The following is a 10853-nucleotide window of genomic DNA, read 5'->3' as shown; positions in this document are numbered from 1 at the left end:
ATTAGAACGCAGGAACGAAAATCGAGAGGCCTACCCCGAAGTTCGAAAATTTGTACCAAATAAGAGCAATGGGAATGGTCCATCAACGAGCAAAGCTCTTGTCACAAAACAAATGTCTCGAGAATCCAAGGGAAGAGCACTACACCAAAATGACCAGACAGGCGGCAAAACCCCTGCCTCCATCTATAAAGTGCAGATGGAAAGAATAGAAAGTCAGGACGACCTGATTATGAACCGCAATAATGTTTTACGCTTACTTCATTGCATACCGTGCCTTAGAACGATACAATCGTACGACATCCAAACAGTGGAATTCCCACAGGAAGGTCAGAACGACCATGTGATATTACATCTGAAATCAAAAATGATAACTAACAGTATTCTAAATGCAACGCCTGAGCTGATGTCGCTTGGTTTTGACATTCTGGAATCAACTAACGAAGACAAATGCAACAAACAGTCTTATAAAACTACAGAATCTTAGCCACCCTTGCCGTTATGCAAGAAAACTAATGAGGCGCAGAGCCCCGAGAAAACGCGAGAGGTTCCCCGGCATTACAGAAACCAGAGCCTAGATAGCGAATGCGACTTAAAAAACGTGGAATTTGCTCAAAGCGACTTGGTGGAACAAATTCAAATCACATTTGCTAGTAATCAAGCCTCCAACAAGAAAAACAGTTCAGGGGAAGCAAAGAACATCGAAAAGGAATCTTCGGACAATTGGGGGTGGCTTGCAAAAGCCCTGAACAAAACAACTCAAAGCTAATGCCAACCAGAGATCTCAACCTCAACGGTCAAGTTCGGTTCTTGGAACACTAGAGGATGTGCGCACTTGTTTCAAGAGAGTTGTTTTCCAGGGTTGGATGTCGTTTGTCTTCAAGAGACTTGGCTGGACACCTATTTCTGGAGATTATGAGATTGCATTCAATCCAGCAATTAAACAAGCGACAGGTAGGCCCATGGCAGGCCTTACAACCCTAGCCAAAAAAAGTTCCGGATACCAAATCCTTAACACCAAGAATGTGTCTCCCTATATTCAGACAACTACAATTACACAGAAGAACGTAGGAAATAGAAAAATATACATCATGAATTTATACTGGAATCATAACACAACATGTGGCAGCGGATACATAGATCAAGTTACTACAGTCATAGACGATTGGTTAGTGGCAGATGCTGTCACTGATATTGTGATCTGTGGAGATCTGAATATTAACAGTAAACAACGATCTGAATCCAAATAACTCCAACAAAACACAACTCGCCAGCCAATGGGCGTTAGAGATGGAGTTAAGAAACCTTGTGTTGATGAATGGAAATTTAGCAGGTGACATTCCAGCTAAAGCTACCTGGTCTAGGGGTACTCAACGATCGACGCTTGACTACTTCTACGTTAGCGAGAAAATACATCAAAACTCGATCTCACTTGTGGTGCACCCAATGAACTATAGTGATCATGACTTGGTAATCCTGTCACTTGCCACAGCTAATGGATCCAAAACCTCAACATGGAACATTCCGGTTATGATCGAATCAAATAGGGTCAGATTGAAACTAAAGAAGATGGATGGTAAACAGGGGAGTTGCTAGGTCTGGAAAAGACCCGGGGCTAAGCTGATGTTGGTACTGTTGGGACTGGGGGCTAGCTAATCTTTTGGCTGTAGCTCCTGAGATTCTATCCAGGGCTACAACCAAAAGATCAGGGGCTATAGCCCCCTTAGCCCCCCCCTAGCAACGCCCCTGATGGTAAACACATATTAACCACATACGTGGAGGAGCAAAAAGAAACTGAATATACCCACCTTCTAGCCGCTTTCAAAGAGAAACAACAGGGCTCTAAATCCTGCGGCTTTGTTGCAAAACATAAATTCGATTTAGAGGTGAGAAAAAAGAAGAGAAAATTGAGAGCGCAAATAAGACATATATCAAAAACAGATTCTAAAAGTTATCAATTTGCGAAAAGAGAATATAAACAAAAATACAAAAATTGGCTCCGAACACATGAAGCAGACATGCTGCAAAACGATTCAGAATTAATAATGGAAAAATTGCAAAACAAAAAATCCTCAGAATTCTGGAAGATAATTAATAACGAAGGAGCATCGCAATTGGCACTACTGACAAATGTAATTACTGAAGCTGAGTGGGTTAAACACTTCTCGAAACTGTACAGCAAAAGAAGAACCGCAGTAGAGAGTCCATCACCCATCCTTGAAACCTGGAAGCTAGATTTCGAAAAAAGTGATATCGAGGAGGTAATAAAAAAGGCCAGCTCCTCCAGAGCGCCAGGACCTGATGGCTTAACAAATTACACAATCAAATAAAATCCGGAGATGTGGGCAGAACTATGCCATGCACTGTTTAAAAGAATAGCGGCCAACCGCAAAAGCCCTGAATCATGGGAATGCGCAATAATTATTCCAGTCTTCAAGAAAGGGAACCGTGCTGATCCAAGGGACTATCGACGGCTCGCGCTTCTAAATGTGCTGGGTAAAGTGTACGCGACCCTGTTACAACAACAACTTGTGAAATGGGCAGCCGACTCAAAACATCTTGACCCACGACAGACTGGTTTTGTCAAGGGAGTAGGATGCGCCTTGAATCTTCTTCTGATAAATCACCTTAAAATGGAAGCCATAAGAACAAGAACCAAGGTGTACCTTGCATTGATAGACTTCTCACACGCCTTCGATAGCATAGACAGAGAGCTATTATGGGATAAACTGAAGACGTGGGAATGTCCGGAAGATCTGATAGCGGCCATCAGAGAGCTCCACACTGGCACAAGCATCAAAGTTCGCCTAGATCAAAAAGGCACCCTGTCCGAAGCAATAAACACCTTCTGTGGGGTTAAACAGGGTTGCCCATTGGCTGCTATAATATTTAATTTATTTTTATCGGATATTGGAGGAGCTATCGACAGTGTACGATCATTCTCTCCAAGAATACACGGAGCGCCAATAAGCTGGATGCTATATGCAGACGATCTAATATTATTAGATGTCACACCAATAGGTCTGCAGCGGAAGATGGATGCCGTGGAACAATATGTGAGAGCTAATGGTCTACAAATTAACAAAAAGAAGTGCGAGGTGCTAACGCTGCAAAACCTGAAAACTTCAAAACAGAAAAAACCTAAATGGCACCTGGGGAAAGAGTGCCTAAGTAACATAACAAACACAAGATACTTGGGCATGCAAATGAACACAAACCTGAATGACAGTCCCTGGGAACAGGTAGCCAAAACTAAATGCCGGCAATTTGCATGTCAAGCAAGCGTACTACACTAGAAGTACGGAAAGTTCTCCATAAAACCTGTAAGGAATTTTTACTGCAAAAAGGTAGTACCGGCCCTTATTTTTGGCGCAGAAAATGCTCTTGGATGCTCTTCGGATGTCTGGTCCACTTTAGAAAACATATTCTGGGTAAGAGTTTTGCAATTACCAAAGGGAACATCAACTGCATGTATCAGATACGAGCTAAACTTAATATCAATCAACGCACGAGTCAGCTGGAACCTGTTGAGTCTCTTTCGAAAGGTGACCATGAAGAAAGTGGCCTTGCAATTTGAAATACTGCACAATCCAAGCAAGGGAAATCCCGGGTGTCTACTGTCTCTATGGAACAAACGCTGCGAGGAAATTCGGGCTTTCTATGACATCGATCTACAAACCTTACACGACAATCCAAATGCTGCAAAAAATAAAGTCTGTCGCTTGGATTGGATCTTGACTGGGGCATCAAGGTCGTCCAACAACTTAATGAAAGAGGTACCGTGTGAAGCCAGAAACCTAAATACTCTGCAGAATTATATTGAATTGTGCCCAGATAATGGCAGCAGAGCCCTGTTTATACACTTTCGACTACATGCTTTTAAAACAAGAGAGTGGTCAAGAGAGTTACGTACAACAGAAGACTTTAACTCAGAGTGTAGATTCTGCAATCAGATGGAAGAAACCTTAAAACACCTGACACTCTACTGCAAGGGTTTACATGGGGAGAGATCCTTGACATTGGGGCCACAGTTTATGAAATACCAAACGCCAAGTGCGGACGCCTGGTGGCAAGCCTTGTTTGATAGTCGAGAGAAGCAACTGAACTACACCCTAATTCGCTTTCTGAGCCTGCTGAAAAAGCTGCTGATGTAATATCTAAAACAAGAACATAAGCTGTGACAAAGCATCAAAGAAGGCCCCAGTGGATGAAGGCTTGAACGCGGCCCGCGAGTAAACAATGTTAAGGCTCGGATAGCCGAGGGATATATGGACATATTAAGGAGGGATGAGAGGATAATTTGTAATGTTTTATCTGTTTTTTTAAAGGCACTTGTGCCAATAAAAAAAAAAAAAAATAGCTATAGGGCAAAGTAGTTGTTGTCCCAAACCTCAAGAATTTAATAAAGGTTTTGAAACTTGTAGCTCTTGTGTCAGTGCATACTTGTGATACCATGCCTCCCTTATACAGCTCAGCAGGAACTCCCATAAATATGTTAAATGTTAAAGGTATTTATATCATGCACCATCACCAACGGAGTTGGTCCCCAGGTGCTCTGGCGGATCTGTAAACAAGAAGAGCTGGGTTGGATTAGTCGGGAGAGGAGGGAGTAGGAGAGTGAGAGAGGTGGTGTGCTGTTGGCGGCTTCAGCTCGGTATACACCGTGCGCTGTGCTTTGGTGTAAGTATTGGACCGGGGCGGGTGTGCAGTTGGTGCTGTTAATGTGTTGTTAGTTTGTTGTTAATGCAGTATGGTGAAGTGCATGCGGTTTGCTGGGCGTGAGTAGGTTGTGTGAATTTTCGGGTGAGTTAGGTATGCAGAGATTTGAAGGTAGGGTTAGCGGGGTGAGAGTCCTGGTTGTGGCACATCTTGTTTGGTATGAAGGAGAGAACGTCACACTAGGAGTACAATAGTCTCTACGGTGAGTATCTATTCCTGAATCCTGCCCTACCTGCCCAAAAGACCCAAGTCAACGACTACAGCACATTTTCCTTACTCAGAATCGCATTCAGTTATTCACTTGTATAGCTAAGAAATCCTGGGAATTTCTCTCTGCTCCCTTAAATATTATCAAAATCGTTTCTGTCTTAGTTGGAGTCTGAGACTATTAATAATGACAGTGATAAAGAGCAAGAATGTTTTCTTTTGTAAGAATCAATACATATTTTTATGGATTGTCCAATCGGTGAAGCACCCTGAGACCACTACACCATTTACCTTTTACCACTACCTGAACTACCGCATCTGCACATGTCAAGTTGCATTTCTCACTCCCTGACTGAATTCGTGTAACCCCTGGAGCAAATGGGCCAACATTCTGTTGGTTATTAGGAAGATACCAGGATGTAGCAACAGGAATAAATGCCACACACTGCATTATTTAGGTAATGTCTTAAGTCTATAGGCTTCCGGAAAAGCTTTCCTATACAGTTTGCAGACTTGTCTTTCCTGCTTCCTCTCGATCCATTTGTGGATCCACAGTTTGCATTTGACCCATGTTGGGTTATTAACCAAAGTTTCTTCAGAAGTTTCCAAGTTTGAAAGAATTGTCAGCAGATACACTTCCATTCTCTAAGGGTTCCTTCGGAGTTCTCATTAATTCCTTCTTGCAGTAATACGAAGCCAGTGGTGGATTTGGTAGTATGCATTTGCGGTATAAGGCTAATGACTTCCAAACCACCATTGCATACATAGATGTCAATCCAAGTTCAATGCTTATAGCTTGAATTGGTATCCCCTTGGTAAGTCCAGCACTCTTTTCCAGACTAAGCCTTCCAGAATCAGCCGAACATCCGCCGGTAATCCAAAGAATGCTTCTGCTCCATAGCTAAATATTGGTACCACCTTCATGCGATAGAATGAGATCACTGGGACAATAGAGAATCCACAATATCTTTTTAAGAGAATCCATGACTGAGCAGATAAGTTCTTAGCCTTGCTTTGTAGCATGGCCTTTCTGGTGGCATTTTCTAGGCTAGCATTTAGACACATTCCCAAGTAAATTAGTGAATTGACCTTGATTAGTTTCTCGCTATTCAAAAACCAGGAGTGTTTACTGCCTTACTGTTGCACATGGGCTCCTTTGTCATTATCCTTGACTTTTTTGCACTGATTTCAAGCCACTTGCCAAAACATACTCTTGAAGCACGTTTAACTGTCTTTGCAGACTGATTGGGAATTGGTCTATTAACACCAAATCGTCCGCGTACAGCAGTCTGTCCAAGGCCTCACCCGCAAGTTTAGGCGGGAAGCTTCTCGCTTTTATTTTAAAAAATATGTTTATTTTAAACAAGGCAGGTTATAACAATACAATTTTCACTCAGACATGACATGCATCGTAGGAACAACACGTTTTATTGCCCTCTCCACCCTCCCTCTGGTCGTTAAGTCCCCTAAGGCTGCCCCTCCTACTCCCGCCCTTGCGGGATGTCCCCATCGTTTAAAATCCTACGAGCCAGTTGGGGCTTGTAGGTCAGGGCCGGAAAGTCTCGGTCGAAGTCCAAGACCGGGCCCCAAATATTTTAGCTTCTCGCTTTTTAAAAAGATTTTTGTACTTCAGAAATAAACAAGTTAAATAGAGCCAGAGCAAGTGAACAACCTTGTTTCAAACCCTTGTTTGTATGCATTACCGTGGAAAGGTTGCTGCTCCTATCCAGTCTAACCTTGAACGATGTTCCGGAGTACAAGTCTTATATTGCTTCCATAATGTCCTTAGGGCAGTCACAGCCTTTTAGCTTCGCCCAAAGCTTACCGCGGTCAATCGTGTCAAAAGCTTGATCTAGGTCAATAAAAGCAAAATAGATTACAATGTCTTTTTTCTCCTTGGTTCGTGCTTTTAAAATGTTCATCATGAAGATGTTTAAGTCTTTGCCCACTTCTTTTACAAGCCTGACTGCCTATTGTCAAAATTGTTTATTTTCGTGCTCCAGTTTTAAGGGGCCTTTAAGATCAGTGCAGCAAAGAATTTCCCTGCTACGTCCAAACGGACAATAGGCCGATAATTTATAGGGTCTGACCTGTCCCCCTTCTTGAAAATTGGGATCACCACTGAGGATTTCCATGACATAGGAACTCTTCTGGTCTTTTTAACGTGGTTGAAAAATTCCCACAGGAAAGTAGCCCATAGCTCCTAGTCTTTTTTCAGCATTGCATTTGTTATCCCATCTGAGCATGGGGCCCTCGAGCTACTTGCTTTATTAATCAAGTTAAGAATGTCTTCTCTGTCCATACAAAAGGTTCATGAGCCACGTTGCGAGGTCTCGTCACCTGCGTTTACCGGTTCAGTTGTTGCAAATAACGAGGAGAAGTGATCGACCCATGCACTGGCAAAGACAGCGTTTGTCGACAATGCCTCCTGCGAGGCATTCAAGGAGTTGATTGTTTGCCAAATTTCAGCTGTCTTTTTGGACTCAATGTTTTTCAACATGCTTTCGAAATCTTGCTGCAACAGCTACTGCTTATGCGATCTCACCCAGTTGCGATGCCATTGTTTTAGTATTTTTATGAGGAACCGCGCATCCTGCTACCTGTTCTTTTATGGTACCTCAAATTCAACTTAAGGATCTTTTTTATCCTTGCTAGGTCCTCTTCATAGATATGCCAACATATACAGGTTCTTTTGGGGCCTAATTTCCTAAATTCAAAAAAGTCCATCAGCATCTTAGAGTAATCAGGGGCCTGTTGTCTACATGACCCCCCGTTGTCTGTTTGAATTGGACCAAAAACTATTGGTCAGCTGTTTTATTCTCTCTGTGTAAATAATAAACCTGTTTCTCCCAGTTGTCACCACCAACGTAACATGGTAGTGTCACATGGGCCCCGAATGTGGGGCAATACAGGTTCATTTTAATATGTTGTGATTGCTCAGCCTGGTGTTCAAGACTTCTAAGTTCTTCACTTGAATGTGCATGTTGCGCGATGTAAAGATGTAATCAAGAATCTTGCTTTCACTTCACCGTTTCCATGTAATCTTCGCTGGAAGATCACCTTTGACGTGACCATTCGTGATATTGATGTTTCTCAAAGAAATGTCTTCAAGCCACGCCTGGAACCTTCTTTCCGCAGGAGTCGCTGATATGTTAATTTTCTTTATTAAGGAGTTCCTTTTGTCAAAGAAATGAATGTCTAAATCACTGCAAAGTATTATGAATGGGTCGGGCCATAGCTCCCTCGGCCTATCAATGAGGTCCATTGTTTTGGCTGAAAATGGTGCCGCCTCAGGGGCTACTACATTCCAGTAAAGATTGAACACAATCAACACTCTTTGACTTGTGGGTTCTTCCCCTCCCACCTTCATTGTTAAAACCTGAATATAAGGGCTGGGGTTTTCCGTTGTCACGACATTTAAGTTGGCCTCATGTTTTACTGTTGTTAGTAGAGCTGACATTGGTCTAATTTCAGTCCTTTCACTGCTGGGTTTAAATGGATGGTGTAGACCTCTAAAATTGGCGCTCGCCCCAGCCACATTTCTTGCAGGCAGATCAAATTATAAGAGTCATATGTTATACCACCTTTTACAAATAGGTGTCTGAAGCCTCTTGTATTCCAACTGTCCACAAAAAGAGCTTTGAATTTTCCCTGCTCGATAAGTTATGATCTGTAGCTTTTAGTGGTCAACACCGCTGCAAGTCAATTCCAGTTGTCTTCTTTTACAATGGGTATGTAATCCTCCTTTCGGGAGGATGTGGGTACCATCCACAGGGATCGTAAATGATGGTTCTCTTTTTCTGACTTTCGCATCTGTTGTTTCTCTTCTTCATAATATCTCACAGTCTGAGCAGGCAAATCCCTGCATTCTTCACTTCTACCAACCGGGTCGGAAGTTATTAAGTCTTTTCTTGTTTTGGGACCTTCTTCCACGGGTGATGCTTTTGCGGCAAACTTGACTAGATCAAAACCCAATGGTAACAATTTAAATGCTTCATACAGTATGAGCTGTTTAACGATGTTGGAGGTCAGGTAAATAATGACCTTGTCGAGCCTTTCTTCTTCTGGAAATTCTATTATTTTCAACTCCTTAGTCATTATCAATCTTAAATTTGAAACGTGATGTAATAATCTTAAAATATTTGCTCGATTCAAGCCTAATCCATTATCAATATGCAGGATTCGCTCCAGGAATAGACGAGGCCTTTCAACAGACGCTTACCTTTGTTTCTCGTGTTTGAGTGCTTTTGATCTTACAGAGTTATAAAGTTTATCACGATTATCAACTCTAGATGGTCTTCCTCTAAGCAAAACGTCCAGCCTTTTTTGTTCTAGAGTTCTGAAGGGAGACCACTGAGACTTCTTTGTGGCCAATTCACAGACCATCTCCACTTTTTCTGGAATGGGAGCCACAGGCTTTTTAATGCCAAAAGTTTTATTACTGTTTGAATGAAATTGAACTGACCCAGCATGGCATTTACTGTTGTGTTCCAAACTATCAGCTTGATGATGTGTGATAGTTCTAACCTAGGTCTTTATGCCTTTCATCTCGGTGGGTGAGTCCACTGTTTTTCTTAGTGCTACTGGTTTTTCTTGTTGATTCTCTCAATTTTCATTTAGTTACAAATAGACCGCATGGTTCATCAGTCTAAGAGTATCATCAGAACTATGATTGATGTGGTGCGTAGACATCCAACCACCCTACTGATGAAGGCCCTTTCTGTTTTTCCTCCAGAGCTCAAAAAGGGGAGGTTTCAGTTGGATCCCACTCCCCAGTATGTGAGGTCCCTGTGTTTGGGCACCTAATCCGCATTTAGAGGCACTTGATTGCATCTTTTAATTTGTCTCTGTTAGTTGTGCTAAACTCCATGTCTCTCTCAGTCTCTACTTCGTCTTGGGCTAAGTCCTGCTCTTTGCAGTTCTCTTCATACATGTGTAGACTGGAACGAGACACATGCTGGAGATGTTCACCATCTGTGGGTACCAATGAAATGTTGTCCTTGTTATCTGTCATTGTGTAAATAGAGATGTCCATTAAATCATCAGCAACGTCCACACTTAAAAGTTACTTACGTCGTTGCTCACCGTACAGTGTTTTTTGTTTGTTCAAATCCTCTTCTGTTTGCGATTTGCTTGTTTTATTATTTATCCCCTCACTAACGTTGGTTTGTACTGAAGTAAGCACTCTAGGTCTGTCCTTCGAAATTTTCTGTTTCTTTATGAATATGCCATATTCTTTTTCCGATTTAATAGTCTCCTGTGCTTCGGAATCAATTTCATCAAATGAGCGCTCATTAGGACACCAGATGCTATTACTTCTTGGTCATTGTTCGACAAACTGGTCTCGCCCACTTCCTCTGCGGTGTTGATAACCACAGAACCACCATCTTTGCCAGCTTTGGCATGAACCTTTTCTATCTGGTTTGAATTATCCTCCATGTCTACACTTGTTATTAAACTTTCTGGCTGACTAACTGCATGGTTTTATTGGTAGGTGGCCCCGACCACAGGGTTTCGTTTTTTTCGTCCTCAATATGCAAGTGAGGTAGCACCCTTTTTGACAACTCTGTGCCCAGCAGGGCAAATTGGTTTAAAGGCTTTACTGGGTTTTCCTCTTTTGGGAGCTTCGAAGTTGATAGAGATTTTTGAAGTCTCCTTTTGTTTTTTTCCTTAATAACAGGGCTCAAGATGCTATGTAATATGTGGGTGACCTGAGCAGTATTTTTGTCCAGGTTGTTCTGTATGGCTGTTATGAAGCCTTCCATGAACAATATCTTCGAGGGCATCATTGCCATAACCGTTGTTTGATCTTTTAATTAATTGATCATTATAGTTTCATGAACGATGCCATGGTGATTGATAGCGTTGCTATCATATTTATATCAATACTTGGTTTAGTATTGAATGTGTCTTTTACTTGATTTGTACTT

The sequence above is a fragment of the Ambystoma mexicanum genome, chromosome 1q (genome assembly GCF_040938575.1).
Source record: "Ambystoma mexicanum isolate Mex_15411 chromosome 1q, UKY_AmexF1_1, whole genome shotgun sequence".
NCBI classification, from domain to species: Eukaryota; Metazoa; Chordata; class Amphibia; order Caudata; family Ambystomatidae; genus Ambystoma; species Ambystoma mexicanum.
This window is presented reverse-complemented; position numbering follows the sequence as displayed.